General features: G+C 46.1%; 1 protein-coding gene across 4 annotated transcripts in view; it reads left to right on the forward strand.

Annotated features, from left to right (window-relative positions):
- Positions 1–27,819, forward strand: part of LOC121006079 — an 85,439-nt gene that overhangs the window by 16,419 nt on the left and 41,201 nt on the right. The window lies entirely within an intron of this gene.

Genomic DNA, 27,819 nt, shown 5'->3' on the forward strand with positions numbered 1-27,819 from the left:
CAACTGATGGTCCCAACCCCATTTATAAGGCAAGAAATCCCACTTATTAAACCTGACAGGGCACACCTGTGAAGTGAAAACCATTTCAGGGGACTACCTCTTGAAGCTCATCAAGAGAATGCCAAGAGTGTGCAAAGCAGTAATCAAAGCAAAAGGTGGCTACTTTGAAGAACCTAGAATATAACATATTTTCAGTTGTTTCACACTTGTTTGTTATGTATATAATTCCACATGTGTTAATTCATAGTTTTGATGCCTTCAGTGTGAATCTACAATTTTCATAGTCATGAAAATAAAGAAAACTCTTTGAATGAGAAGGTGTGTCCAAACTTTTGGTCTGTACAGTATATAAGACTATCAGAAGGACCCGGCTTCGCACGGGTATATTTCTTCTATTTCATTTAATGTTTCTGTGTTTCGTAAAAAGATAACAGTGCCCTCTACAGTACCCGCCGCTTTACCAGTGACTTCCACAGTGGCTGCCCATTTAACATTGACCTCCACAGTGACCGCCCCTTTAACATTGACCTCCACAGTGCCAGCCCCTTTAACAGTGCCCGCCCCTTTTACAGTGTCCTCCACAGTGCCCTCCCCTTTAACATTGACCGCCCCTTAAACATTGACCTCCACAGTGCCAGTCCCTTTAATAGTCACCTCCATAGTGCCCGCCCCTTTAACAGTGACCACCTCTTTAACAGTGACCTCCACAGTGCCCGCCTCTTTAACAATGACCTCCATAGTACCTGCCCATTTAACATTGACCACCCCTTTAACAATGACCTTCATAGTGGCCGCCCCTTTAACAATGACCTCCATAGTGCCCGCCCCTTTAATGGTGACCTCCACAGTGCCCGCCCCTTTAATAGTGACCTCCACAGTGGCCGCCCCTTTAACAATGACCTCCATAGTACCCACCCATTTAACATTGACCACTCCTTTAAAAATTACCTTCATAGTGGCCGCCCCTTTAACAGTGACTTCCACAGTGCCCGCCCCTTTAATGGTGACCTTCACAGTGCCTGCCCCTTTAACGGTGACCTACACAGTACCCGCCCATTTAACATTGATCACCGCTTTAACAATGACCTTCATAGTGGTCGCCCCTTTAACAGTGACCTCCACAGTGCCCGCCCTTTTAACGGTGAACTCCACAGCGCCTGTCTGTTTAATATAGGCCCCTGCCCCCCATGCATGTAGCAGTGTAGTTGTGCCATCATACGTTATATGACTGAATATTTAAGGACCTGCGACCTGCTGGAACCTGTGATCAGTTGTTATGCCAACCTGGAGTAGGACCTGCAAGCTTCTTGATAAGAAACATGTGACCGTGTGTATGGCAGTTGGGATATGAGTGAAAAACTTACAGGCTTCTATTAGCTAATGCAGGTAATTTTTTGGGAATATCTCAGGAACGGTAAGTCCTAGAAAGCTGAGAAAACCTAAAATCTAAAACCTTACTGGACACCTGATGTACCTGTGTGCCAAATTTGGTCAAGATCGGTTTAGTCATTTGGTCGTGCATAAAGAACATCTAGACAGACAGACAGAAACCCATTTTTATATATATATATGTTGCCTCTATACTGCGTCCGCTAATCCTGTCTACCAGAGCAAAACCCCACAATTGGTGGAGGATGCGTGCATGAGCAGTGAGGCTGTTGTGAACGCCAATATTTTTGGTTTCTGCAACTTTCAGGCACGGTTGTATGTCGTACAGGAAACCAGCTGTATTACAACCAGTGCCCCATGACAAAATGGAGGCTGTTGTGAAGGCCCTCATGGAGGCTAATCTGCAGCAGCGAGAGACAAACCTGCAGCAATGCGAGGCTAATAAGCAGCAGCAGGAGACTAACCAGTTGCTGCTACAACACGTGATGGCAGGAGCAACCACCAGCGTCCACGATGCCCGGAAATCAGTCCGTGCCGCGATTCCTAAGATGACCCCCGCAGATGACATCAAAACCTACCTGCCGATGTACGAGAATGTGGCCTTCAGGCAAAAGCTACCCTGTGATCAGTGGGCTGAGGTCGTCGCTCCGTTCCTGGCATCCGATTCCCAGCGGGTGTATTTCGACATGCCAGACGATCAAGCGTCTGACTACCAGAAAGTCAAGGGTGAGATTCTGGCAAGACTGGGGGTGAATGTGTTGGTCTGGGCCCAGCGGGTGCATCAGTGGAGGTTCAACCCAGCTGAGCCTGCAAGACCCCAGTATTATAACTTACTTTACCTCTCGCAAAAATGGCTACAGCCTGACGTCCTACTGCTATGCTGGATCATCTGTTAGCCGATATGTTCTGGAGGGCTTTGCCATACACTCCAGCACTGGATCGGTCAGGTGTCTCCTGGCAATGCCCTTGAGATGGTGGACCTGGTGGAACGCTATGAAGCTACCAGGAATCTAAAGGAGGGTTCTGTCTGGAGAGGGTTGGCAAACCCCTGAAATCTCCACCCCAGGCCCGGAGATTTGATCCGATAAAACTCGCCCGGGATGTACCCATGGCAGACCTAGCTCCGATAGTCTGCTGGCGGTGTCAGGAGCCTGGTCATGTAAGGACTGACTGTCCCCATCGGGTTGAGCCCATGGACATGGCTACCTTCAGTCTCTATAAGCCAGGAGGCTGTGTGCAACAGGTACCCCAGAGTCTCTAGATCACTTGTGCCAGGTGGAAGTGGGAGACTCTCCGGTGGAGGCTCTGCTGGACTCAGGGAGTCTGGTGTCCTTAGTAAGGGCTACCCTGGTGCGGTCCACTGAGTATACTGGCTGGAAAGTCGGAGTGATGTGCATCCATGGAGACTACCCCACTGCACTGATGTCTCTAACTACGGTGGCTGGTAGATGGACCCATGAGGTGGCTGTCACCACAAATCTACACTATGAACTCATAATAGGGGGAGACTTCCCGACACTGTGACCTGCTATGAGAGTGACTGATACCCATGGGACAGGGGTAACCCTAGCAGGGTGGCCCCGCTTAGGGAGGAGACCAGAACCCTGGAAATCTGAGACCGAAGGGCCAGGGGTAGGGGTGACCGCCAATTCGGTGGAAGAGGGGGAGACAACCCCGCTAAGTGTGATGGTGGGAGACGTGGAGAACTTGCCGCCGGGTCCTGAATTGGCAGACCTCAATGTCTGCAGGGATAATTTTAGTACCGCCCAATGTTGGGACCTGACCCTATCCCACGCCTGGGAAAATGTGTTAATAGTAGATGGTGAACCACAACAACCTGGGGCAGAGTCAGTGTGATTCCCCGTTTTGTGGTTCATCAGGATGTGTTGTATCGGGTAAACCAACAACGGAGTGAGCCTATTGAATAGTTGGTGGTCCCCAAGGCTTATCGCAAGCTTGTGTTAGATCTAGCCTACCAACACATTCTCGGGGGTCACCTGGGGCTGCAGAAAACTCCAGAATCATATTCTACAACGATTTTACTGGCCCAGCATATTCAAAGAAGTGGAAGAGTTTTGTAAGTCTTGCCCGACCTGCCAGATAACTAGCCCCCAGCCACATTTCCATAGTATCTCTTCCGTTTATCGAAGTACCGTTTGACCGAATAGCTATGTACCTCATAGGCCCAGTACCGAAGTCCACCAGAGGGCATCAACACATCTTAGTCATTTTAGACTACGCCACTCTGTATCCGGAGGCGGTGCCACTGCGACATACCTCGGCCAAACTCATAGCTAAGGAGTTAATGGAGATGTTTTCCCGAGTAGGACTACCTAAAGAGGTTCTGACCGACCAAGGACCCCTTTTATGTCCAAGGTGATAAGGGGACTCTGTAAGTTGCTGCACATAAAACAGCTACGGACGTCCGTTTACCATACGCAAATGGATGGTCTGGTTGAAATGTTTAACCAAGCATTGAAAAATATGTTAAAAAGGGTGGTGGCTAAAGATGGGAAGGACTGGGACCTCCCTCTGCCTTATCTCATGTTCGCAGTGTGAGAGGTACCTGTCACAGCCAGACAGCTGAGAAGCGCTCACAGGAGCTTCTCAGATCCTCCTCCTTGAATTTCTTTGTTTTGGTTTAGTTTCTCATCTCGTTAGTCTATCTCAGCTGTCATGCAGTTGGACTGATTGCTACCCTTTAAGTTCCTCCCCATAATGCAGTAGTGTGCGGCTGATACAACTTCCTGGAGTGTGTGTGCATGCTGTTCCCAGTCCTCAGTCGTCAGTCATCTGCAAGATAAGTGCTGTTTATGTATTTATGATTTTGTCTTTTCTGGATCCAGGTGACCCTGACTCCCTCCGTGTCAGTGTAGGGAGCCGGTGGTCGTGTCCCTTCACTATTGTAGGGTCTTCAGGTAATAGATAGCCGAGGAACGTGGATATGCGGCCATCCACCTTTGGGGTGTTCGCATAGGCTGAGCAGTGAGGGAGAGCGGCAGGTCTATTGCAGGTGTCTCCCTTTGTTCCTTAGTTGTGGATCCAGAGAGACATTGTTTATATGGTATTGTCTTGTTTCCTGTACACCATCCGTGACAGTACCCCAGGCCTCTACTGGGTTCTCGCCTTTCGAACTGCTATATGGCAGGCACCCTCGCGGTCTCTTGGACGTGGCCAAAGAGGCATGGGAGCAACAACCCACTCCACATAAAAGTGTCATTGAGTACGTTACCCAGATGCAAGATCGGATAGAGACAGTATTGTCTCTTGTTAGGGAGCATATGGAGGCAGCTCAGTGAGCCCAGAGTCGGATCTATAATGTGTAAAGGTTCACCATGTGAATTTACTCAAACCGTGGAAAGATAGGGAAACCTGTACAGAAGGCAGCCCGCTGCCGGGTTTTCTAGGAGAAGAGGTACGGGCCCCTCTGTCTGATGCAAGAGAGGCGGCTGCCACAGTAAAAATTGCTGACAGCCTGTCCTCTAAACAGTCGCAGGAGGCCAGGGAATTCGTTAGTCGGAACACGGATGTGTTCTCGGACCTCCCTGGACGCACTTCCATAATCCAGCAGGACATTGTCACTGAGCCTCAGGCAAAAGTCTGATTAAAACCATACCGGGAACATACTCACCCTTAGGGACGAGCGGGGTCAACTAAAATCACACCCTAGGGAAATAAATAACATTCTGAAAGATTTTTACCGCAAACTTTATCAATGTCATCCCACATCACATACTCTGAGATAACTGATTACAATCAACCTCACTTCTGGCTTTAACGGTAGAGGAAAGAGTTTCTGAATGCTCCCATTAATGTAGATGAGGTCGCTTGCGCCATAAAAAATCTAACTCTAGGCAAGGCCCCAGGTCCTGACGGTTTTAGTGGGGAGTTTTACCGCATACTATCGACGGATGTGGCACCGTTACTCTCCCATCTGTATTCGGGTTTTATGCAAGGCTCCCTGATACCGTCACAAACTAACATGGCATACATCAAGGTATTACCTAAACCAGGGAAGGACCCAACAGAGGCAACCTCATACCGACCAATTTCGCTAATAAATATTGACCTTAAATTGGCTTCTAAGATTGTTGCGGATAGGTTGGCAAACATCCTACCTAGACTGATATCTCCCGCACAGGTGGGCTTTGTCCAGAAAAGGGAAGCAGTTACTAACATTCGTAAAGTTCTTGCAGTCCTGGATGAGGTCAAGATGCGACCAGAAGCACATCCTTTCCCAGCGATAGTCACTATTGACGCTGAAAAAGCATTTGACAATATCGACTGGGGATGGATGGGAGATGTATTAGACATAATGGGTTTTACGGGCCAATTTAGACAGTATATAAATGCAATTTACTCCAACCCCCCAAGCACAAGTGCACACACTGGGATTTATCTCAGACCCCATAACCATGTATAAAGGGACCAGACAGGGATGCCCACTTTCCCCACTTCTTTTCAATTTGGCAATTGAACCCCCTATCTAGAAGAATAGAACTGGATAAGAGTATCGAAGGTATTAGCGTAGGCAGTATAAAGATTAAACACGCCCTCATCGTGGATGATTTGCTGGTGTTTCTGGAACATCCATACAGGGACGCAGGGAGTCTATTCCAACTACTGACGGCTTTTGGCTTAGTATCAGGTTTCAAAGTAAATACTAATAAATCCGAAATCACGTTCCTCGGTAAATAAACTTCTAGTTCACCCAAACAACCCCTTGACCCTCCCATTTCGATTGCCTCCAGGGCGATAAAGTATTTAGGTATCCAAATCGGGAAAAACCCTGAATCTTTATATGAGCTAAACTATCTTCCCCTTTTCAAAAAAATCCTGGCAGATATAGAGAGGTGGATGCAGCTCCCGTTGTCAATAGGGGGAAGAAGCCAACTACTAAAAAATGATGTGCGTCTCAAAGCTCCTGTATCCTATGCAAACCATTCCAGTTCTCCTAAAACATTCAGACACAAGTCTCTTGGAGACAGCGTTCAGGTCCTGACTAAGGACAGCAGGATAGCACTGACTAAGCTACAACTTCCTAAAGACATGGGGGCTTGAATGTTTCAGATCTTAGAAGTTACAATTTAGCTAGCATCATGAGACACTGCACTGATTGGATTTCAGGTACAGGATATTATATCAATACTACTCTAGAGGCGCAATTGGTATATCCGTGGTCATTACCTGCCCTACTCCACACTAAATTCAGTGTATTGCCATCTATCATTAAGGGCAGTGGTTAGGGACACTGTGGCCGCTTGGAAGGCAACTCGTAAAATCTTTGGCCTGTCCTTCTCACTCTCCAAATATATGTACATTCAGGTCCATAAATATTGGGACATCGACACAATTATAATATTTTTGGCTCTATATACCACCACAATGGATTTTAAATAAAACAAACAGGGTGTGCTTTAACTGCAGACTGTCAGCTTTAATTTGAGGGTATTTACATCCAAATCAGGTGAACGGTGTAGGAATTACAACAGTTTGCATATGTGCCTCCCACTTGTTAAGGGACCAAAAGTAATGGGACAATTGGCTTCTCGGCTGTTCCATGGCCAGGTGTGTGTTATTCTCTCATTATCCCTATTGCAGTGAGCAAATAAAAGGTCCAGAATTTTTTTCAAGTGTGCTATTTGCATTTGGAATCTGTTGCTGTCAACTCTCAAGATTAGATCCAAAGAGCTGTCACTATCAGTGAAGCAAGCTATCATTAGGCTGAAAAAACAAAACAAATTCATCAGAGAGATAGCAAAAACATTAGGCGTGGCCAAAACAACTGTTTGGAACATTCTTAAAAAGAAGGAACACACCGGTGAGCTCAGCAACACCAAAAGACCCGAAAGACCATGGAAAACAACTGTGGTGGATGACCGAAGAATTCTTTCCCTGGTGAAGAAAACACCCTTCACAACAGTTGGCCAGATCAAGAACACTCTACAGGAGGTAGGTGTATGTGTGTCAAAGTCAACAATCAAGAGAAGACTTCACGAGAGTGAATACAGAGGGTTCACCACAAGATGTAAACCATTGGTAAGCCTCAAAAACAGGAAGGCCAGATTAGAGTTTGCCAAACGACATCTAAAAAAGACTTCACAGTTCTGGAACAACATCCTATGAACAGATGAGACCAAGATCAACTTGTACCAGAGTTATGGGAGGAGAAGAGTATGGAGAAGGAAAGGAACAACTCATGATCCTAAGCATACCACCTCATCAGTAAAGTATGGTGGTGGTGGTGGTAGTATCATGGCGTGGGCATGTATGGCTGCCATTGGAACTGGTTGTATTTATTGATGATGTGACTGCTGACAAAAGCAGCAGGATGAATTCTGAAGTGTTTCAGGCAATATTATCTGCTCATATTCAGCCAAATGCTTCAGAACTCATTGGACGGCAATTCCCAGTGCAGATGGACAATGACCCAAAGCATACTGCAAAAGCAACCAAAGAGTTTTTTAAGGGAAAGAAGTGGAATGTTATGCAATGGCCAGTCAATCACCTGACCTGAATGCGATTGAGCATGCATTTCACTTGACAAAGACAAAACTGAAGGGAAAATCACCCAAGAACAAGCAGGAACTGAAGACAGTTGCAGTAGAGGCCTGGCAGAGCATCACCAGGGATGAAACCCAGCGTCTGGTGATGTCTATGCGTTCCAGACTTCAGGCTGTAATTGACTGCAAAGGATTTGCAACCAAGTATTAAAAAGTGAAAGTTTGATTTATGATTATTATTCTGTCCCTTTTACTTTTGGTTCCTTAACAAGTGGGGGGCAAACTGTTGTAATTCCTACACCATTCACCTGATTTGGATGTAAATACCCTCAAATTAAAGCTGACAGTCTGCAGTTAATGCACATCTTGTTTGTTTCATTTCAAATCCATTGTGGTGGTGTATAGAGGCAAAAATGTTAGAATTGTGTTGATGTCCCAATATTTATGGACCTGACTGTATGTCTGGGGCCACCCGGAATTTCCGGCAGGCATAGACTTGAAATACTTTCAACAGTGAAAATTGAAGGGTATAAAACCTTGTGGAATGTGCAGGAAGGGAGACTTTATTCTTTCAATGAGTTTTTAGATAGGTACCACTTGACAAACACACAACAACTTCTGGCATATTTGCAGGTACAAGGTTTCCTAAAAAAAGAGTTACCAACCTTGCCAAAGAAATGTCCCCCAATGATTTTGACTCACTGGTAGGTCAAGGCAATCGTAAAACATTGTTGTCAGAATTCTGCCATCTGCTAAGAGGCAAAAAAAATGCAGGTGGCAGAAAAAGTTTTTTGCCATTGGAGGAAGGAGTTCCCAACAGTGATGGCCAGTTCGCAGTGTTCGCCGACGAACACATGCGATTTGCCATCTTCACTCCCAAGTCCGGTGATAGAGAGGTAAGTCCTTACCTGTGCCTGCGCCGCGAGACGCTCTGAAACACATGCGGCCACCGGGAGTAGGCAGTTCAGAGAACAGCCTTCATCGGGCTGTTCTCAGAACTGCCTGCTCCCGGTGACCGCATGTGTTTTAGAGCGGCTCGCCGCGCAGGCACAGGTAAGGACTTACCTCTGCATCGCCGGACAGTACTTGGGAGTGAAGATGGCAGATCGCATGTGTTCGTCGGTGAACACTGCGAACTGGCCATCACTGGTTCCCAAGTGCTGACATCGGACAGAAGATTCTATAGGGGTGGAATAAAATAAGAAAAATAATACCAAACGAATTGTGGAGGGAGACCCAGTTTAGAATGATTCACAAAGCCATCTATGGGTTTCACTTTGCTTCAAACTCACCATCCCAGGACATGATGACTGTCCCAAATGTCACCTGAAAAGTTCTGACTTATATCATGGAATTTGGCAATGTCCAGAATCGGTTAAGTTCTGGAAGATGATTAGGTATCAAATTAAGCAACACCTTCAGGTGACTGTTCCTTTAAATCCTCTTCTCCTCTTGTTTCATGCGTCTCCAGAGGGGGAGAAAATTGCCCCACTTATTCATATACTGATTTTGGCGGCTAAAAGATGCTTGTTCAGGGATTGGCTACAACCCAGAGTTCCGACAGCGACTGACGTACTCCATCATATTAGGTCGTGTTTCGACTTAGAAAGAACTGAGGCGGAATAATATAAGGGAAAACTCATTGAGGCATTTTTTGGTAAATGTAAAAGTTTATTATAGCAGTTTTTTCGGACACCGAAATGAAGGTACTAATGGCGCCATTTATTTATTTAGAGTGGAACCTAAAGCGAAAGGTGGCGAACCAACTAGAAAGACTTCAAGTGGATTAATGTCTGATGAGGATCGAGGGGTCTGGTTTTGCACCTATTGGCGGGGTTACTAGGTAATGGGGGATATATGTTAAAAAGGGAGGGGGGCTAGTGAGGAATTCTGGTGGTTAGTTCAGGACACTATTTACCACCATGTTAAGAGTTACAGGACTTATTACACGCAAAGACTTTGTCATACTTTCTGTTCGATGGTCCTGTTCCTTTGGCCTATAGTGTTGTTGTTTCAATGTTTTTATTGTAAAATGCCAATAAAGATTATATAAATTTTTTTAAAACATACCGGGTACCCGAGGTTCGGCGACAAGCCATATCGGAGGAGGTGCAGCTAATGTTGCAGCTAGACGACATTGAGGAGTCAACACCGCAAGGTCACTTTTTGCTTGATTACGACTGCTTGTTTTGTCACTTTGCTAAAGTGTGAATAAAACTGAACTGTTTGATCCAAAGAACTTGTTGTTGCCTCTATACTGCGTCCGCTAATCTTGTCTACCAGAGCAAAAGCCTACAATATATGAAGGAGTTATATGTATGTTCCGCGATCACTCAAAAACGCAATCATCGATTTCAACGAATCTTGGTATATACATCCCTTGCTACCTGGGAAGAAATCGTGTGGGGGTCACAGCTCTCTAGGACGTACCTTTCCTGAGATATTCCCCAAAAATTACCTGCATTAGCCAATACAAGCCTGCAAATGTCTTTCTATTCATATCCTAACTGCCATACACACGGTCACATGTCCCTTATCTGTCAGTAGAAGCTCGCAGGCCCTTAGTTTCCACACACAGTTTTACTCCAGGTTCCCATAACAACCCAGCCATTTTTCTTCACTGCTGTAGGTCAGCTTTAGGCTAGGGCTACAAAACGACATGTGTGGTACGACACATAGGGCACAACTACACTGCGTGACTACATGTGTCACGCGACATTGATCTCACACGACTATTTTTAAAATGATAGTATATGGTGTTGCACTGCGACACGTTACATACTGCGACACGAGAGTCGCAGAAAAATCCATCTTGTATGGATTTTTTGCAACTGTCGTGTACATGTCACATGTTGCAGTGCGACACCATAGCCTATCATTATAAAAATAGTTGAGACAAAATGTTGTGCAACACGTCGTCGTGTAGCCCTAGCATTAAAGGGGCAGGGCGCTGTGAACGTCACTGTTAAAGGGGCGGGCACTGTGGAGGTCACTGTTAAAGAGGCGTTCACTGTCGATGTTACTGTTAAGGGGGCAGGCCGCTGTGGAGGTTATTGTTAAAGGGACGGACACTGTGGAGGTCACTGTTAAGGGGGCAGGGGCCACTATTAAAGGGGCAACTGCTGTGAAGGTCACTGTTAATGCAGCAGGGTACTATGAGGTCACTGTTAAGGCAGCGAGGTACTGTGGAGGTCACTGTCAAGGGAGTAGAGTGCTGTGAAACTCACTGTTGAAAGGGCGGGCTGCTGTGAAGGTCAAAGTTAAGGGGATGGGCTGCTGTGGAGGTCCCATTTTAAAGTGGCGGGGCACTCTGGGGAGGTCAGTGTTAAGGGGTGGGCGACTGTGGAGTTCACTGTTAAAGGGGCGGGGTGCTGTAGAGGTCACTGCTATGGGGGATACTGTCGATATCTTTTAATGACACACACAAACATTAAATAAAATAGATGAAATATACGTGTGCGAAGCCGGGTCCTTCTGCTAGTATATATAGAAAAATTACAGGTAATTAGATAGCCTTAGTTCGCCAGAGTACCGACAGTTAGCTAGAAATAGTTTAGAGTAGGGCTGCACGATATATCGCAAAATTAATCAAATCGCGATAATCGGCAAATGCGATATGGCGATTTGGCCGACCCGAAAATGCCGCGATTATAACTGGTTTTGTGTGTAAAGTATTTTACTAGTGTGTGAAACAATCTCTCTCCTATTGATAACAGGTCCAGCCTCTGTACTCACTGTCACTATGAACGAACTGCAGCGAGCTGGCCGGCCGGCGCGTGACTGACGTCACTTAGTAACGCTCCTGCTTCCTGAAGTGGGAGGAGCGTTACCAAGTGACGTCAGTCACGCGCCGGCCGGCCAGCTCGCTGCAGTTCGTTCATAGTGACAGTGAGTACAGAGGCTGGACCTGTTATCAATAGGAGAGAGATTGTTTTACACACTAGTAAAATACTTTACACACAAATCCAGTTATGTGCGCAGTTTAGGACACATAGGGCCATGTGGGGGACCAGCATAAGATGCTATATGTATGTCTTATGCTGGCCCCCCTCATGGCCCTATGTGTCATAGCACACATCCCCCATAACAGCGTCCTCCACAGATCCACCCCATAGCAGCGTCCTCCACAGATCCACCCCATAACAGCATCCTCCACAGATCCACCCCATAACAGCGTCCTCCACAGATCCACCCCATAACAGCATCCTACACAGATCCACCCTATAACAGCGTCCTCCACAGATCCACCCTATAACAGCGTCCTCCACAGATCCACCCTATAACAGCGTCCTCGCCACAGATCCACCCCATAACAGCGCTTCCTCCACAGATCCACCCCATAACAGCGCTTCCTCCACAGATCCACCCCATAACAGCGCTTCCTCCACAGATCCACCCCATAATAGCGCTTCCTCCACAGATCCACCCCATAACAGCGCTTCCTCCACAGATCCACCCCATAACAGCGCGTCCTCCACAGATCCACCCCATAACAGCGCGTCCTCCACAGATCCACCCCATAACAGCGCGTCCACCACAGATCCTGATCTACAGCCTGCCAGCGGCGATAATTTTTTAACCCCTGAAAGGTATATCAGACACTGTTTTGTTAACAGCGTCTAATATACCTGCTACCTGGTCCTCTGGTGGTCCCTTTTGCTTGGATCGACCACCAGAGGACACAGGCAGCTCTGTAAGTAGCACCAATCACCACACTACACTACACCCCCCCTGTCACTTATTAACCCCTTATTAACCTCTGATCACCCCATATAGACTCCCTGATCACCCCCCTGTTATTGATCACCCCCCTGTAAGGCTCCATTCAGACGTCCGTACGGCGATACCACATGTGTGACACTTTTTTGCAGCCTCTGTGCGCAAAGGGGCCCAAATTCCAATGAGTATCTTTACGATTTCACAGGGCATTTTTTACGCATTTGGATTCCAAACTACTTCTCACCCTTTAGGGCCCCTAAAATGCCAGGGCAGTTAGGGGCATGGCGAGTTCATGTAAAAAAAAAAATTTTGTCACAAGTTAGTGGAATATGAGACTTTGTAAGATAAAATAAAATAATTTTCCGCTAACTTGTGCCAAAAAAAAATATATTCTAGGAACTCGCCATGCCCCTCACGGAATACCTTGGGGTGTCTTCTTTCCAAAATGGGGTCACTTGTGGGGTATTTATACTGCCCTGGCATTTTAGGGGCCCTAAAGCGTGAGAAGTAGTTTGGAATCCAAATGCGTAAAAAATGCCCTGTGAAATTCTAAAGATACTCATTGGAATTTGGGCCCCTTTGTGCACCTAGGCTGCAAAAAAGTGTCACACATGTGGTATCGCCGTACTCAGGAGAAGTAGGGCAATGTGTTTTGGGGTGTATTTTTACATATACCCATACTGTGTGTGAGAAATATCTCTGTAAATTGAGAACTTTGTATAAAAAAAATGGGAAAAGTTATATTTTTCTCACCCAGCATGGGTATATGTAAAAATACACCTCAAAACACATTGCCCTACTTCTTCTGAGTACGGCAATACCACATGTGTGACACATTTTTGAAGCCTAGGTGCGCAAAGGGGCCCAAATTCGAATGAGTACTTTTAGGATTTCACAGGGCATTTTTACGCATTTGGATTCCAAACTACTTCTCACACTTTAGGGCCCCTAAAATGCAAGGGCAGCATAAATACCCCACAAGTGACCCCATTTTAGAAATAAGACACCCCAAGCTATTCTGTGAGGGGTATGGTGAGTTCATGTAAATTTTTTTTTTTTTTGTCACAAGTTAGTGGAATATGAGACTTTGTAAGAAAAAATAAAAATATAATTTTCCGCTAACTTGTGACAAAAAATAAAAACTTCCATGAACTCACTATGCCCATCAGCGAATACCTTAGGGTGTCTACTTTCCGAAATGGGGTCATTTGTGGGGTGTTTCTACTGTCTGGGCATTGTAGAACCTCAGGAAACATGACAGGTGCTCAGAAAGTCAAAGTGCGTAAATTCACATTTTTGCACCATAGTTTGTAAACGCTATAACTTTTACCCAAACCAATAAATATACACTTATTGCATTTTTTTTTATCAAAGACATGTAGAACAATAAATTTAAAATAGAAATGTAGTTTTATTTGAAATATTTTACAACAGAAAGTGAAAAATGTCATTTTTTTGCTAAAATTTATGTCAATTCCGATTAATATCAAAAAAAGTTAAAATGTCAGCAGCAATGAAATACAACCAAATGAAAGCTCTAATAGTGAGAAGAAAAGGAGGTAAAATTCATTTGGGTGGTAAGTTGTATGACCGAGCAATAAACCGTGAAAGTAGTGTAGTGCAGAATTGTAAAAAGTGGTCTGGTCATTAAGGGGGTTTAAGCTAGGGGAGCTGAGGTGGTTAAAGTGCCTCTGATTAACCCCAAATAAAGTTCAGCTGCTCTATTTGGTCTTTTCTGAAATTTTCTTAGTCGCATCCCACAGCAAAAGCCATGGTCCTCAGAGAGCTTCCAAAGCATCAGAGGGATCTCATTGTTAAAAGGTATCAGTCAGGAGAAGGGTACAAAAGAATTTCCAAGGCATTAGATAGATATACCATGGAACACAGTGAAGACAGTCATCATCAAGTGGAGAAAATATGGCACAAGTAGGTAAGGCTGCCGTGCAGCCTGTATTTGTGGGAGGGGCAGAGGCCACGCCCCTTGGCTATATAAACCCCACGAGGTTCAAGGGACGGGACGTGCAGCCAGGTACTTCCGAGTTACGGCTACATGCCTGGTTCCCTGCACGTCCCGCACCATCGCGTCCAGGTTTGGGTGAGTATCGTGGCAGGTCGGCGTTTCATCAGTTCATGCGGCCACAGGTAAGCGGTGAAGTCCGGTGTCGGGCATCGGCGTCGGCTGCTCGCACGAGCATCACATTTACTTACCCCATTGCAGGAGGGTGGATGTCGGGTCCTCAGCTCACGATCACGGGGCAGGCCGGACGGCGCAGGGCCACCCTCGTCGGTCACATGTTCTGGGTGCGGCGGCGGCCGCGGGTGCCGGTTGCTAGGCACGCTCGGCGGCTCCGCCCCCCTGCCACGCTCGCTCCTCCTGCAGCCAGTGGCGTCCTGTATTGAATCATCTATCGCCTGCAGGAGCCTCCATACGTTCATGTCCTATAGATATATACATTCAGGCTTGGGGGTACAGATGTTACTAAGCATGTCCACACGAGGTCCCGGGACAGGGTGTCTCCATTTATTGTGCATTGCTTGGCTATACTGCGGCAGCAAGTATTTGTATATGTGCCGTCATATAGGTGGGAAGGCCACATGACGCTATGTCCTATTTGCATCTCACCTATTGCTGTGTAGTTTCAAGGTGTACATGCCCTGTGTTACAGATACTACTAAGTCAATGGGTGCTGCAGGGGATTCTTTAAACTGGTACACATAACATAGGTTGCTGGGGGTGTTACACGGGACGCGGTCACTTTGTGGTTTCAGTTTAATCCATGGTATTCATCAGTTCACTTTCATGCTAGTTTGTGTTAGCTGGAGCTATGGTGCATGGGTTAAATATTTCACTAGAAGTTGAGGGGGTCCCCGTTCTGGATCCACGGTTGGCCGTGTTCAGTTGCAGACCAGTGGCTCTGGCTGGAGGATCTTGCCTGTCCTGCGTAAGGCAGGCTACTCAATAAGGGTGACAAAAATAAAAAATAAAAATTTTGCTGGTCCTATGTGTTAATTTGTCTCGCTTATACATTTCCGGTCACGTCTGGTTCCTGCACGTCCCGCTCCCTTAAGCCTCGATCCGGGTAAGTATTGGTTCGGCTTCGCCTCGTCTCGGTCACCCAGGTAAGCAAGGTATCCGATGCCAGTCCGTTGGTCGGATCCTTACCATGGTGCGGGGGGCGGCGTACGGCTGCTCAAGTCCTCACCTCACAACGGGGACGGCGCAGACACGCGGGGGGTTGGGGCCGGAGCTCCGCTCACCGCCTTGTTTCAGGCCGGGCGGCGCAGGCAAGTCGCGGGCAGGCGTGTGTTCCGAGGGCAGCCGCGTGTGCCGGTTGCTAGGCGCGCTCGACGGCTCCGCCCCTGGTTACGCTCGCACGGTATTGGTAACCCCGCCACCGGCCGGGGGGGGTCTGCGGTCGCATTTGCAGACGCGCATGTACACCAGCACGTGCACATTACTAGGCACGTGGCTGGTTTTCATGGGAGCGGTCACCCATTTACCTTGTTCCCAGTGTTCCACAAACGTGTATTATTGTTTATAGGTGCTTTACATTACTGAACACAACCTCTTTAAATCATAATGGGAAATGATGTCATGTCTGGGATTTTAGCTTACTTAGGTGAACATTCGCCCCAAACGTATTCCACTGTCTACCTACATACCAAATAGATCTGCTATTTAGTTCCATTTAAGGTAATGTTTGTGCAGTCGAGACACAGTTTAACAATTCAGTATACTTCTTAAGCACCACATAAAGTTGAAGTGGCGTGTCAGATAAATACGACACACGTCGGGTGAACCTAGACATGAATTCATTGTGGCACATTTCTCATTCTGATCATATGGGCTTCTACGGTACATTTAACCTGCGGCCTTTACAGTGCCTGTCTGTGATTGTCATATATGAATACCTCAAGCTTCTCGATATCTTCTACTTTCCCTGCTCTAGAGCGGGTTGTGGGGCTCTCGTGCGGGAGCAGCAGTGCCTGCATTGTTGTCATGCATTATCATTGCAGTGTCTGTTTCTGGTCGGTTATCTGACGCTCCACTCTATTCCAAGGATTCCTTACTTGCAGTAGGTGGTACGTCCTGGTTTCTATACGGGTATGGTATGTGTCATGGGGGTTTGGCCGCAGGCACATTCACACGTCCCATATGTGATGTACGCCGCACCAGTGGCATGTGGTCCCTCTTGGCACGTCCAGGTTGTCATACCCGTCTCTCTCCCTCGTTGCTCGTCTGCTTGAAACGTTCAGGCGCTATTCTGTCGGCCACCCCGGTGACACATGATTCTGCCTGGAACGTCCAGGTTGTCACTTTGTCTATTGTGGTACGTCTGCTTGAAGCGTTCAGGCATTGTTGCGTCCGCCACTCCGGTGGCATGTAGTCCTGCCTGGAACTCCAGGTTGTCGCTTTGTTTATTGTGGTACGTCTGCTTGAAGCGTTCAGGCATTGTTGCGTCCGCCACTCCGGTGGCATGTAGTCCTGCCTGGAACTCCAGGTTGTCGCTTTGTTTATTGTGGTACGTCTGCTGGAAGCGTTCAGGCAATGTTACGTCCGCCACTCCGTGACACTGTGTCCTGCCTGGATCTCCAGGGGGTTTTTTCATCTCATGTGGTACGTCCGCTTGAAGCGTTCAAGCATTATTATGTTGGTCACTCCAGTGACAGGTGGTCCTGCCTGGAACGTCCAGGTTGCCATACTCGTCTCCTGTTGCACGTCTACTTGAAACGTTCAGGCAAAGTATGTCTGCCACGCCGGTGGCTCGTGGTCCTGCCTGGAATGTCCAGGTTGTCATATTCATCTCGTGATCTTGTCTCACGTCTGCTTGAAGCGTTCAGGCAATGTTACGTCTGCCGCCCCGGTGGCATGTTGTCCCGCCTGGAACGTCCAGGTTGTCATACTCGTTATCTTGTCACACGTCTGCTTGAAGCGTTCAGGCAATGTTACGTCTGCCGCCGGTGGCACGTGGTCCTGCCTGGAACGTCCAGGTTGTCATACTCGTCTGTCTTGTTGCACGTCGGCTTGAAGCATTCAGGCAATGTTACGTCTGCTGCCCCGGTGGCATGGTGTCCTGTCTAGTACGTCCAAGTGGTCATACTCGTCTTGTCGCACGTCCGCTCGAAGCAGCATGTTGTGTCATGGCAGCGCCTGTGGGGGCATGTCATCCCGGGGTCGTCCTGGTTGGTCTGTTCGTCAGTCCTCATCAATGTCCGCCTGGAACGGTCAGGCCCATGTTTTTCGTTGCCCATGGTAGCAGGCTGTCCGGCCTGGTACCTCCAGGTGAGTTAAGTTCCGGTGCATTAAGGGTTCATTCATTATTTTTCGTTTATATGGCAGCACGTTGGCGGGATTCTGTTCCTTCGGCCTTCCTAAAACAAGGCCTCTACCTCCGTCAGTGGGTCCGGCCCTCCGGTACGGTATCTGTTCCATTTTTTTCCAATTCCATAACCAGGTGAGTATCAGTACTGGTCCTCTGGGGGTCCGGCCATAGTCAGATGATCGGTCCCCCCTCTTTTCTAACGGGCAGGGGTCAGGTGTGGGCACCGGGATGTCCGCGGTACGCTTGGTCTCCTCACAAGTAACAAAGGTTTTGTTCTCAGGTGGTGGCCCGGGTCGTAGAATCAGTCGGCGCAGTCAACATGTCCCAGGCCTCAGACATTGATGATGCCTCGTCCATCTCCGGGTCCCAGGTATCAGGTTGGACAAGTTGGTAGGCCGATTGTGTGTCTGGGCAAGAGCCAGATATGCAATAATTGTAACTTTGGTCACTGCATGTTCAGTGGGTGCAGGGCCCTCCACGTGTGCACGGTCTGTTTTCAGGCACATCCCAGGTCCACCTGTCCGAAAAAATCCTCCAAGCAGGCGTGACTGTCTGACATCAACGTGGACCTCCTGGAGGCGCTCCTGAAAGGTCATGACGACCAGCAGTTGTGTTACATTTGATTTGTTTGTTGGACCAACAGGCCATGGCAGACCTGTCCATGTGGAGCATATTCATGTCATCATGGAATGGCGTGAGGTTGTTCATTTCCCCCCCGGGTCCCGTCCTCTCCCACGATCTATTCTGACGCAGCCGCATCCAAGGGCTTTGCTGCCTTATTTGGCAATCATTGGCTGGCCGGTGCCTGGCCGTCCCAGATTGTGATGGATGGAGAGGCACTTCGGTCATTCCCCCTTTTGGAGTTGTATCCGTTGGTAGCAGCGGCCCAGGTTGGGGCCACAATTGGTCAGACTCGAGGGGGTTGTTTATCACCGATAGTCAGGACTTGGTGGACATCATCCGCAATGGCAGAGCAAAACCCCCTAAGATCATGGCCCTCATGCGTAGGCTGGTTTGGTTGTCCATGGTGCATCATTTTGCATTGAGTGCTCCCACATTCAGGGTTCCAGGATACAGCTGCGGATGCGCTGTCCCGGTTTTAACGTTAATGTCTTTTGTCAGAACATGCCACACGCAGACGCAACGGGGGCAGGCATTCCAGCATACAGCGGCCTGGTGTGGGATTACGTCATTGATCAGGACAGCAAGGACCTGTTGCACCAGAGCCTGTCTGGAAATACAGTCAGGAACCATCGCATGAGCTGGAATCTTTATAGGGAGTTTGCCAAGAATCACCCACAGGGCCATGTGGATGACGTGTCAGTCATTATGGCTTTCATCGCGCATTGCCATGCCGTCCTCGGTCTCGCTCACAATACCATCCGCCTGTATTGGCGGGGGTTCAATATCAGTTCACGTTGAACAATCCGGCCCGCATCTTTCTTTACATTGCAGGCCATCATGGCCACACTCCGGGGCATTGAGGAAGCCGGTGCAAGTAGGCCGGTGGTCCGTCAACCCATGTCCGGCTCCTTGTTTAGGCAGTTGTCCTTGGCTCTGGATGGTGATCCTTTTGGGCCCTTGGTTAGCACCATCATTAAAGCCACCCTTTACCTAGGGTTTACGGGTTCCTTCGGCCGGGGGAATTCACCGGTTGTGTCCTGAACAGCCGTCATCTCCAGAAGCAGCATTTGACCTGGCAGCACGACCTTTTGTACTGAGCATTTCGTCTACCAAGACCGCTCAAACAGGGCCTCCAACCCTGGTGACGTTCTACCCCTCGCACAACAACTGGTGCCGGTCAAGGTGCTGCGTCAATTATCAGTGGGGCTGCAGGCGGCGGCAGCTGATAGCCCTCTACTTCCCTTCAAGGGAGGGCCGTTGTCCACACCCCAGTTCATGTCACACGTACGCTCTTTTTGTGGCGGGGTTAGGTCAGGACCCGAAGGCCATCTCAGGCCACTCCTTTCGTATTGGGGCGGCATCTAGGCACCAGATACCTCCTCATGTGATCAGGTGCATGGGGCGTTGGAGGTCGTCGTGCTTTTCCAGATATGTTTCAAATCCTCAAGCAGGGATCCATAATACTTTCTGTTTCACTTGCCCTGTACCGGTGCAATTAAATGTTTGACAGTATGGTTGTGTCTCCTTTTTGGCCCCTTTTAGGCCTATCCTCGTTACGGGCTCCTGGCATTCACCAGCCAGAGGCTAGCTCTAGTTCCTACGTCCAGGGGCCGTCGCCCTGACCACAAGTAGGTAAGGCTGCCGTGCAGCCTGTATTTGTGGGAGGGGCAGAGGCCACGCCCCTTGGCTATATAAACCCCACGAGGTTCAAGGGACGGGACGTGCAGCCAGGTACCCCTCCCTCCCTCCCCTTTTTCTTAGCTCTTGCTTAAGGGTAGGCCCCCTTTTAGGCCTATCCTCGTTACGGGCTCCCGGCATTCACCAGCCAGAGGCTAGCTCTAGTTCCTACGTCCAGGGGCCGTCGCCCTGACCACAACAGTGACATTACCAAGAACTGGACGTCCCTCCAAAATTTATGAAAAGACGAGAAGAAAACTGGTTTGGGAGGCTACCAAGAGGCCTACAGCAACATTAAAGGAGCTGCAGGAATATCTGGCAAGTACTGGCTGTGTGGTACATGTGACAGCAATCTCCCGTATTCTTCATATGTCTGGGTTATGGGGTAGAGTGGCAAGATGAAAGCCTTTTCTTATGAAGAAAAACATCCAAGACAGGCTACATTTTGCAAAAACTCATCTGAAGTCTCCCAAAAGCATGTGGGAAAAGGTGTTATGGTCTGATGAAACCAAGGTTGAACTTTTTGGCCATAATTCCAAAAGATAATTTTGGCGCTAAAACAACACTGCACATCATCAAAAAAAACACCATACCCACAGTGAAGCATGGTGGTGGCAGCATCATGCTTTGGGGCTGTTTTTCTTAAGCTCAAACTGGGGCCTTTGTTAAGCTAGAGGGAATTATGAACAGTTCCAAATACCAGTCCATATTGGCACAAAACCTTCAGGCTTCTGCTAGAAAACTGAACATGAAGAGGAACTTAATCTTTCAGCATGACAACGACCCAAAGCATACATCCAAATCAACAAAGGAATGGCTTCACCAGAAGAAGATTAAAGTTTTGGAATGGCCCAGTCAGAGCCCAGACCTGAATCCGATTGAAAATCTGTGGGGTGATCTGAAGAGGGCTGTGCACAGGAGATGCCCTTGCAATCTGACAGATTTGGAGTGTTTTTGCAAAAGAAGAGTGGGCAAATCTTGCCAAGTCAAAATGTGCCATGCTGATAGACTCATACCCAAAAAGACTGAGTGCTGTAATAAAATCAAAAGGTGCTTCAACAAAGTATTAGTTTAAGGGTGTGCACACTTATGCAACCATATTATTCTATTAGAAAAAAATTTCTTCCCTCTACCTAAAAGATTTCAGTTTGTTTTTCAATTGTGCACAGTTTATAGGTCACATTAAAGGTGGAAAAAGTTCTGTAATGATTTATCTTTGTCTAATTTTTTTACAGCACAGATACCTGACATTTTAACAGGGATGTGTAGACTTTTTATATCCACTGTATATAAATTGTTTGTACTAGTGTTAGGGTTAGCGGTTTGAAACATAAATATTTTAATATATATATATATATATAAATAAATAAATAAAACAATGGAAATCAAATTTTTCAACCCATGGAGGTCTGGATTTGGAGTCACACTCAAAATTAAAGTGGAAAAACACATTACAGGCTGATCCAACTTTGATGTAATGTCCTTAAAACAAGTCAAAATGAGGCTCAGTAGTGTGTGTGGCCTCCACGTGCCTGTATGACCTCCCTACAACTCCTGTGCATGCTCCTGATGAGGTGGCGGACGGTCTCCTGAGGGATCTCCTCCCAGACCTGGACTAAAGCATCTGCCAACTCCTGGACAGTCTATGGTGCAACGTGACGTTGGTGGATAGAGCGAGACATGATGTCCCAGATGTGCTCAATTGGATTCAGGTCTGGGGAACGGGCGGGCCAGTCCATAGCATCAATGCCTTTGTCTTGCAGGAACTGCTGACACACTCCAGCCACATGAGGTCTAGCATTGTCTTGCATTAGGAGGAACCCAGGGCCAACCGCACCAGCATATGGTCTCACAAGGTGTCTGAGGATCTCATCTCGGTACCTAATGGCAGTCAGGCTACCTCTGGCAAGCACATGGAGGGCTGTGCGGCCCTCCAAAGAAATGCCACCCCACACCATTACTGACCCAATGCCAAACCGGTCATGCTGGAGGATGTTGCAGGCAGCAGAACGTTCTCCACGGCGTCTCCAGACTCTGTTACGTCTGTCACATGTGCTTAGTGTGAACCTTCTTTCATCTTTGAAGAGCACAGGGCGCCAGTGGCGAATTTGCCAATCTTGGTGTTCTCTGGCAAATGCCAAACGTCCTGCACAGTGTTGGGCTGTAAGCACAACCCCCACCTGTGGACGTCGGGCCCTCATATCACCCTCATGGAGTCTGTTTCTGACCGTTTGAGCAGACACATGCACATTTGTGGCCTGCTGGAGGTCATTTTGCAGGGCTCTGGCAGTGCTCCTCCTGTTTCTCCTTGCACAAAGGCGGAGGTAGGGGTCCTGCTGCTGGGTTGTTGCCCTCCTACGGCCTCCTCCACGTCTCCTGATGTACTGGCCTGTCTCCTGGTAGCGCCTCCATGCTCTGGACACTACGCTGACAAACACAGCAAACCTTCTTGCCACAGCTCGCATTGATGTGCCATCCTGGATAAGCTGCACTACCTGAGCCACTTGTGTGGGTTGTAGACTCCGTCTCATGCTACCACTAGAGTAAAAGCACCGCCAGCATTCAAAAGTGACCAAAACATCAGCCAGGAAGCATAGGAACTGAGAAGTGGTCTGTGTTCACCACCTGCAGAACCACTCCTTTATTGGGGGTGTCTTGCTAATTGCCTATAATTTCCACCTGTTGTCTATCCCATTTGCACAACAGCATGTGAAATTGATTGTCACTCAGTGTTGCTTCCTAAGTGGACAGTTTGATTTCACAGAAGTGTGATTGACTTGGAGTTACATTGTGTTGTTTAAGTGTTCCCTTTATTTTTTTGAGCAGTGTATATATAGTTGTAGTTTGCACCATATAAAATGGATGAGCGTATGTATATGGCAGAGGAGGCATACGCATTTAGCGAGACAGAACAGTTTCAAATTTTGTCATCATCCGCTAGCACTAGTGATGATGAGCCACGGCAAAGTCGCAGACGAGACTTTTTGCCTGGCACTAGTGCCATTGACCCCGAATGGATGCCCAAAGAGTCATATGCTCTGTCTGTTCCAGAATTTAATTCTGTCACAGGCAGCCGTTTCGATGTTATGGGGTTTAGGAAGGGGTGGAATGTTTTTAACTCTTCTTATCTTTGGCTTATGGTGCCCTGTTGTTGTGGCGGACATTTTAAAATTTTGGGGTCTCTTTTTAAATATGGGTCTCATAAAAAAAAACACTATGAGATCTTGGTCATCTGATGTGTTGTACGATACCCCCATGTACAGGGAAGTAATGACAAGACAGCGATTTGAGACAATCCTACGATTTCGGCATTTCCCTGACAACACACGGTGATGACCCCAGCCATGACAGGCTTTATAAAATTAGGCCCCTTATAAATTATTTAAATAAAAAATTTAAAGAGGCTTACACCCCAGAAAAAAAATATTGCCGTGGATGAGTCACTTGTCTTTTTTAAAGGCAGGCTTCAATTTCGCCAATATTTGCCAAGGAAGAAGGCACGATTTGGGCTAAAAATGTATAAGCTCTGTGAGAGCTGATCTGGCTACTCCTATAAATTTAGAGGTGTATGAAGGCAAAACTACCCAGTTTTGCCCTCCTGAATGCCCCCCTTCCCTCAATTTGGCAGGTAAAATAGTGTGGGATCTTTTGCAGCCTCTTTTAGATAAGGGGTACGACTTGTACATCGACAATTATTACACCAGCATACCCCTTTTGAGGTGCCTTTCAGTCACAAAGGCAGTGGCATGTGGCACCGTACGCTGCAATCAAAGAAGCCTGCCCAAGCCTTTTGTGAACCAAAAATTTAAATCTGGAGAAATAAAGGGCCTTTGCAATGGAGACATCTTACTTGTAAAATTTGGAGACAAAAAAGATGTCCTCATAATGACTTCTATACATCTAGACCAGGCATCATCAAACTGCGGCCCTCCAGCTGTTGTAAAACTACAACTCCCACAATGCCCTGCTGTAGGCTGATACCTGTAGGCTGTTCGGGCATGCTGGGAGTTGTAGTTTTGCAACAGCTGGAGGGCCGCAGTTTGAGGATGCCTGATCTAGACAGTAGCAGCCCTATTCCTGTGTGTGGACACATATGGAGTGTTGCCGTATTGAGGAGACAATGGTTAACAGACTTTGGGGTGACTTCCTCCTGATACCCCGTGTGACAATGAAAAACTTGGGCCTAAAGTGACATTTTTCAGTAAAATATGTCATTTTTCTTTTTCACAGCCAATGGTATCTAAATTTTATGAAAAGCATATGTGGCCAAAGTGCTCACTACACCCCTCACCCCTTGAAAAATTCCTTGTAGGGTGTAGTTTCCAAAATGGGGTCACTTTTTGGGGTTTTCCACTATGGGGTACCTCAGGGTACCTTCAAATGCGACACAGCACCTGAAAATTATTCCAGTGAAATCTGCCCTCCAAAAGCCATATGGTGCTCCATCTGTTCTAAGCTCTGCCGTATGCACATACAGCAGTCGACAACCACATATGAAGTGTTGCTGTATTCAAGAGACAATGGGTAACACATTTTGGGGTGACTTCCTCCTGTTACCCCTTGTTACAATGAAAAACTTGGGCCTAAAGTGACATTTTCCAGTAAAATATCAAATTTTTCTTTTTCACAGCCAAGGGTTTATAAATTCTATGAAAAGCATTTTGGGCCAAAATGCTCACTACACCCCTTGAAAAATTATTTGGGTGTAGTTTAAAAAATGCTCCATCTGTTCTAAGCTCTGCCGTACGACCATATATCAGTTGACAACCACATATGGGGTGTTTCTGTAAACTGCAGAATTAGGGTAATAAATATTGAGTTTAGTTTGGATGTTAACCCTTGCTGTGTTACAGGACAAAAATCAATAAAAATGGAAAATCTGCCAGAAAAGTGAAATTTAAAAATTTAATCTTTGTTTTCCTTTAATTCTTGTGGAACACCTAAAGGGTTAACACAGTTTGTAATATCAGTTTTGAATAACTTGAGGGGTGTAGTTTCTAAAATGGGGTCATTTTTGGGTTGTTTCTACTATGTAAGGCCCACAAAGTGACTTGATAACTGAAGTGGTCTTTAAAAAAGTGGGTTTTGGAAATCTTCTTAAAAAATGTAAGAATTGAGTCTAAAATTCTAAGCCTTCTAATGTCCTAAAAAATTAAAATGACATGTTTTCCCAAAATAAATTAAACATATGGGAAATGTAAAGTAATAGCCATGGTATTTTGTAAGGTATCATTATCTGCCTTAAAAGCAGAGAAATTCACATTTTGAAAATTTACTAATTTTTCCACATTTTCTGTAAATGTAAGATTTTTTTATAAGTAAAGGTGAAACATATTGACTCAAATTTACCACTAACATGAAGTACATTGTGTCACAAGAAAACATTGTCAGAATGGCTTGGATAAGTAAAAGCATTCCAGAACTATTACCACATAAAGTGACACATGTCAGATTTGCAAAAATCTGTCTGGTCACGAAGGTGCAAAATTGCCTGGTTATTAAAGGGGTTATCTGGGAATTAAGAAAATGAAAATACCTAAATATTACTTAATTATATATATTCCCAAATATCTTTCATTAGTTATAATGGCTCATTTTGTCTGGGGAGCAATCATTAGGAGAAATAAAATGTCTGCTGTCCTATTAGTGCACACAAAACCTATCCTAATCACACAGCAGGACACCGCCACATCCCTACCTCCTCTCTGGAGGGTCAGTGTTCTGCTGAATGTTGGTCACAAGCCTGAGTTGATAGTGGTATTACTAGGAATATTGTTTAGAATAATTTTTGGTTGTTGTTGCTATTGTGATTTGGGGTGGTTCTTTTAGGAATAAGCAAATTTTGTTATATGCAGATAACAAGGGTGTTATGTTTGCTGTAAATGCTCGTTCTGCAAAATGTCGTCTTATGTTGTTTAAAATGGAATATTTGGGTGAAGGCAAGGTATGTTGAGGGTCGATATAATGTCTTAGCAAATGCGTTTAGAGAATATTGAAAAGTCGCTTGCCCCACGAACATGGGCCAGTTATTCGGCTGCATGGCGGGAGTAAACTGCTTTCAGGTTGATGCTGGTTTGGCAATGCTTTTTGTCAGTTCTTTGATGAAAAAAGGTTTATCTCATTCTTATATTTCTAGGTTATTGGCTGGAGGTTCTTTTTTTCTAAAATTATATGGCTTCAGCCTTTATCAGCTTTCTTTCCAGTCAAATAGTTGTTGAACGGTTATAGGAAGTCAGGTCCATTGTTGGATTCTAGGAGGCCTAATTTCGGCTAGTTTGTTGATTCAGTTGTATATCATATTTGTTTTGACAGTTTTGATGTGGATCTTGGATTCGGCTTTGTCAGATGCCTGGCTTTGTCATTTGTCCTCTAGTCTAAGGAATGTAACAAATTGGCTATCAATAAGGCCTTCTGGTTTTGAACCTTTTTTAATTCATAGAGATGGTTTTATTAATGGTTCTGTTAATGATTTTTCATTTTAATGCAGTACTGAAGCGATGCTTGGTTTTTATGGGTCTTGGTAAGACCTGGACCTGGTTTATCTATTGAGGTTTTAAGATTATTTTTGCAGGTGTATGGATTTTAGAGGCTGCTGTGCAAGATTTGCATCGTGGTGATAAGGTCCATTTGTCACATGTGAGCATTTGGTATTTTTAATTTGGGTTTGCAAAATGTTGAGCATTGGCTACGGTGTTTTTGAGCGGGCATGTCTCTGTGAGGCATGACTTGTGGGGTTCTGTCACCCGGCTTGTGGTCATTGTTGATATTATATTGTTGGATTTAATATGGTTCAATATTTATTAAATTAATATATTTTACATTTATTTATTGGTAACCCTGAATAAACATCGCAGTCAATATTTATTCCAAATGGTGGTCTTGTGTCTTTATTATATGGGAATTGTGTTGCCATGAAAGGACCCCCAGAGCGGCATTGCTTGGAGGGCACATGGCAACACAGTCCCTGAGGGGTTAATATTGTATGTATGTATATTGTTTCTCCCCCCCCCCCCCCCCCCATTTTTCACCTTAAGGACCATTTTTTGCAAATCTGACCAGTGTCACATTACGTGGTAATAACTTTAAAACACTTTTACTTATAGAGGCCATTCTAAGATTGTTTTCTTGTCACATATTGTACTTCATGACAGTGGTAAAATTGAGTCCAAAAATGTCATTTATAAAAAAAATTATTTACCCCAAATTTGGAAAAATTAGCAAATTTCCAAATTTTTATTTCACTACTTTTATAATAGATAGTAATAACTCCAAAAATAGTTATTACTTTACATTCCCCATATGTCTACTTCATGTTTGGATCATTTTGTAAATGCCATTTTATTTTTTGGGGACGTTAGAAGGGTTAGAAGTTTAGAAGCAAATCTTGAAAGTTTTCAGAACATTTCCAAAACCCACTTTTTAAGGACCAGTTCAGGTCTGAAGTCACTTTGTGAGGCTTACATAATAAAAAAACACCCAGAAATGACCCCATTTTAGCAACTACACCCCTCAAGGTATTCAAAACGGATTTTACTAACTTTTTTAACCCTTTAGGGTTTTAACCCTTTCGCCCTATAAAACGC

Source organism: Bufo bufo, chromosome 6 (assembly GCF_905171765.1).
Source record: "Bufo bufo chromosome 6, aBufBuf1.1, whole genome shotgun sequence".
Classification (NCBI taxonomy): Eukaryota; Metazoa; Chordata; class Amphibia; order Anura; family Bufonidae; genus Bufo; species Bufo bufo.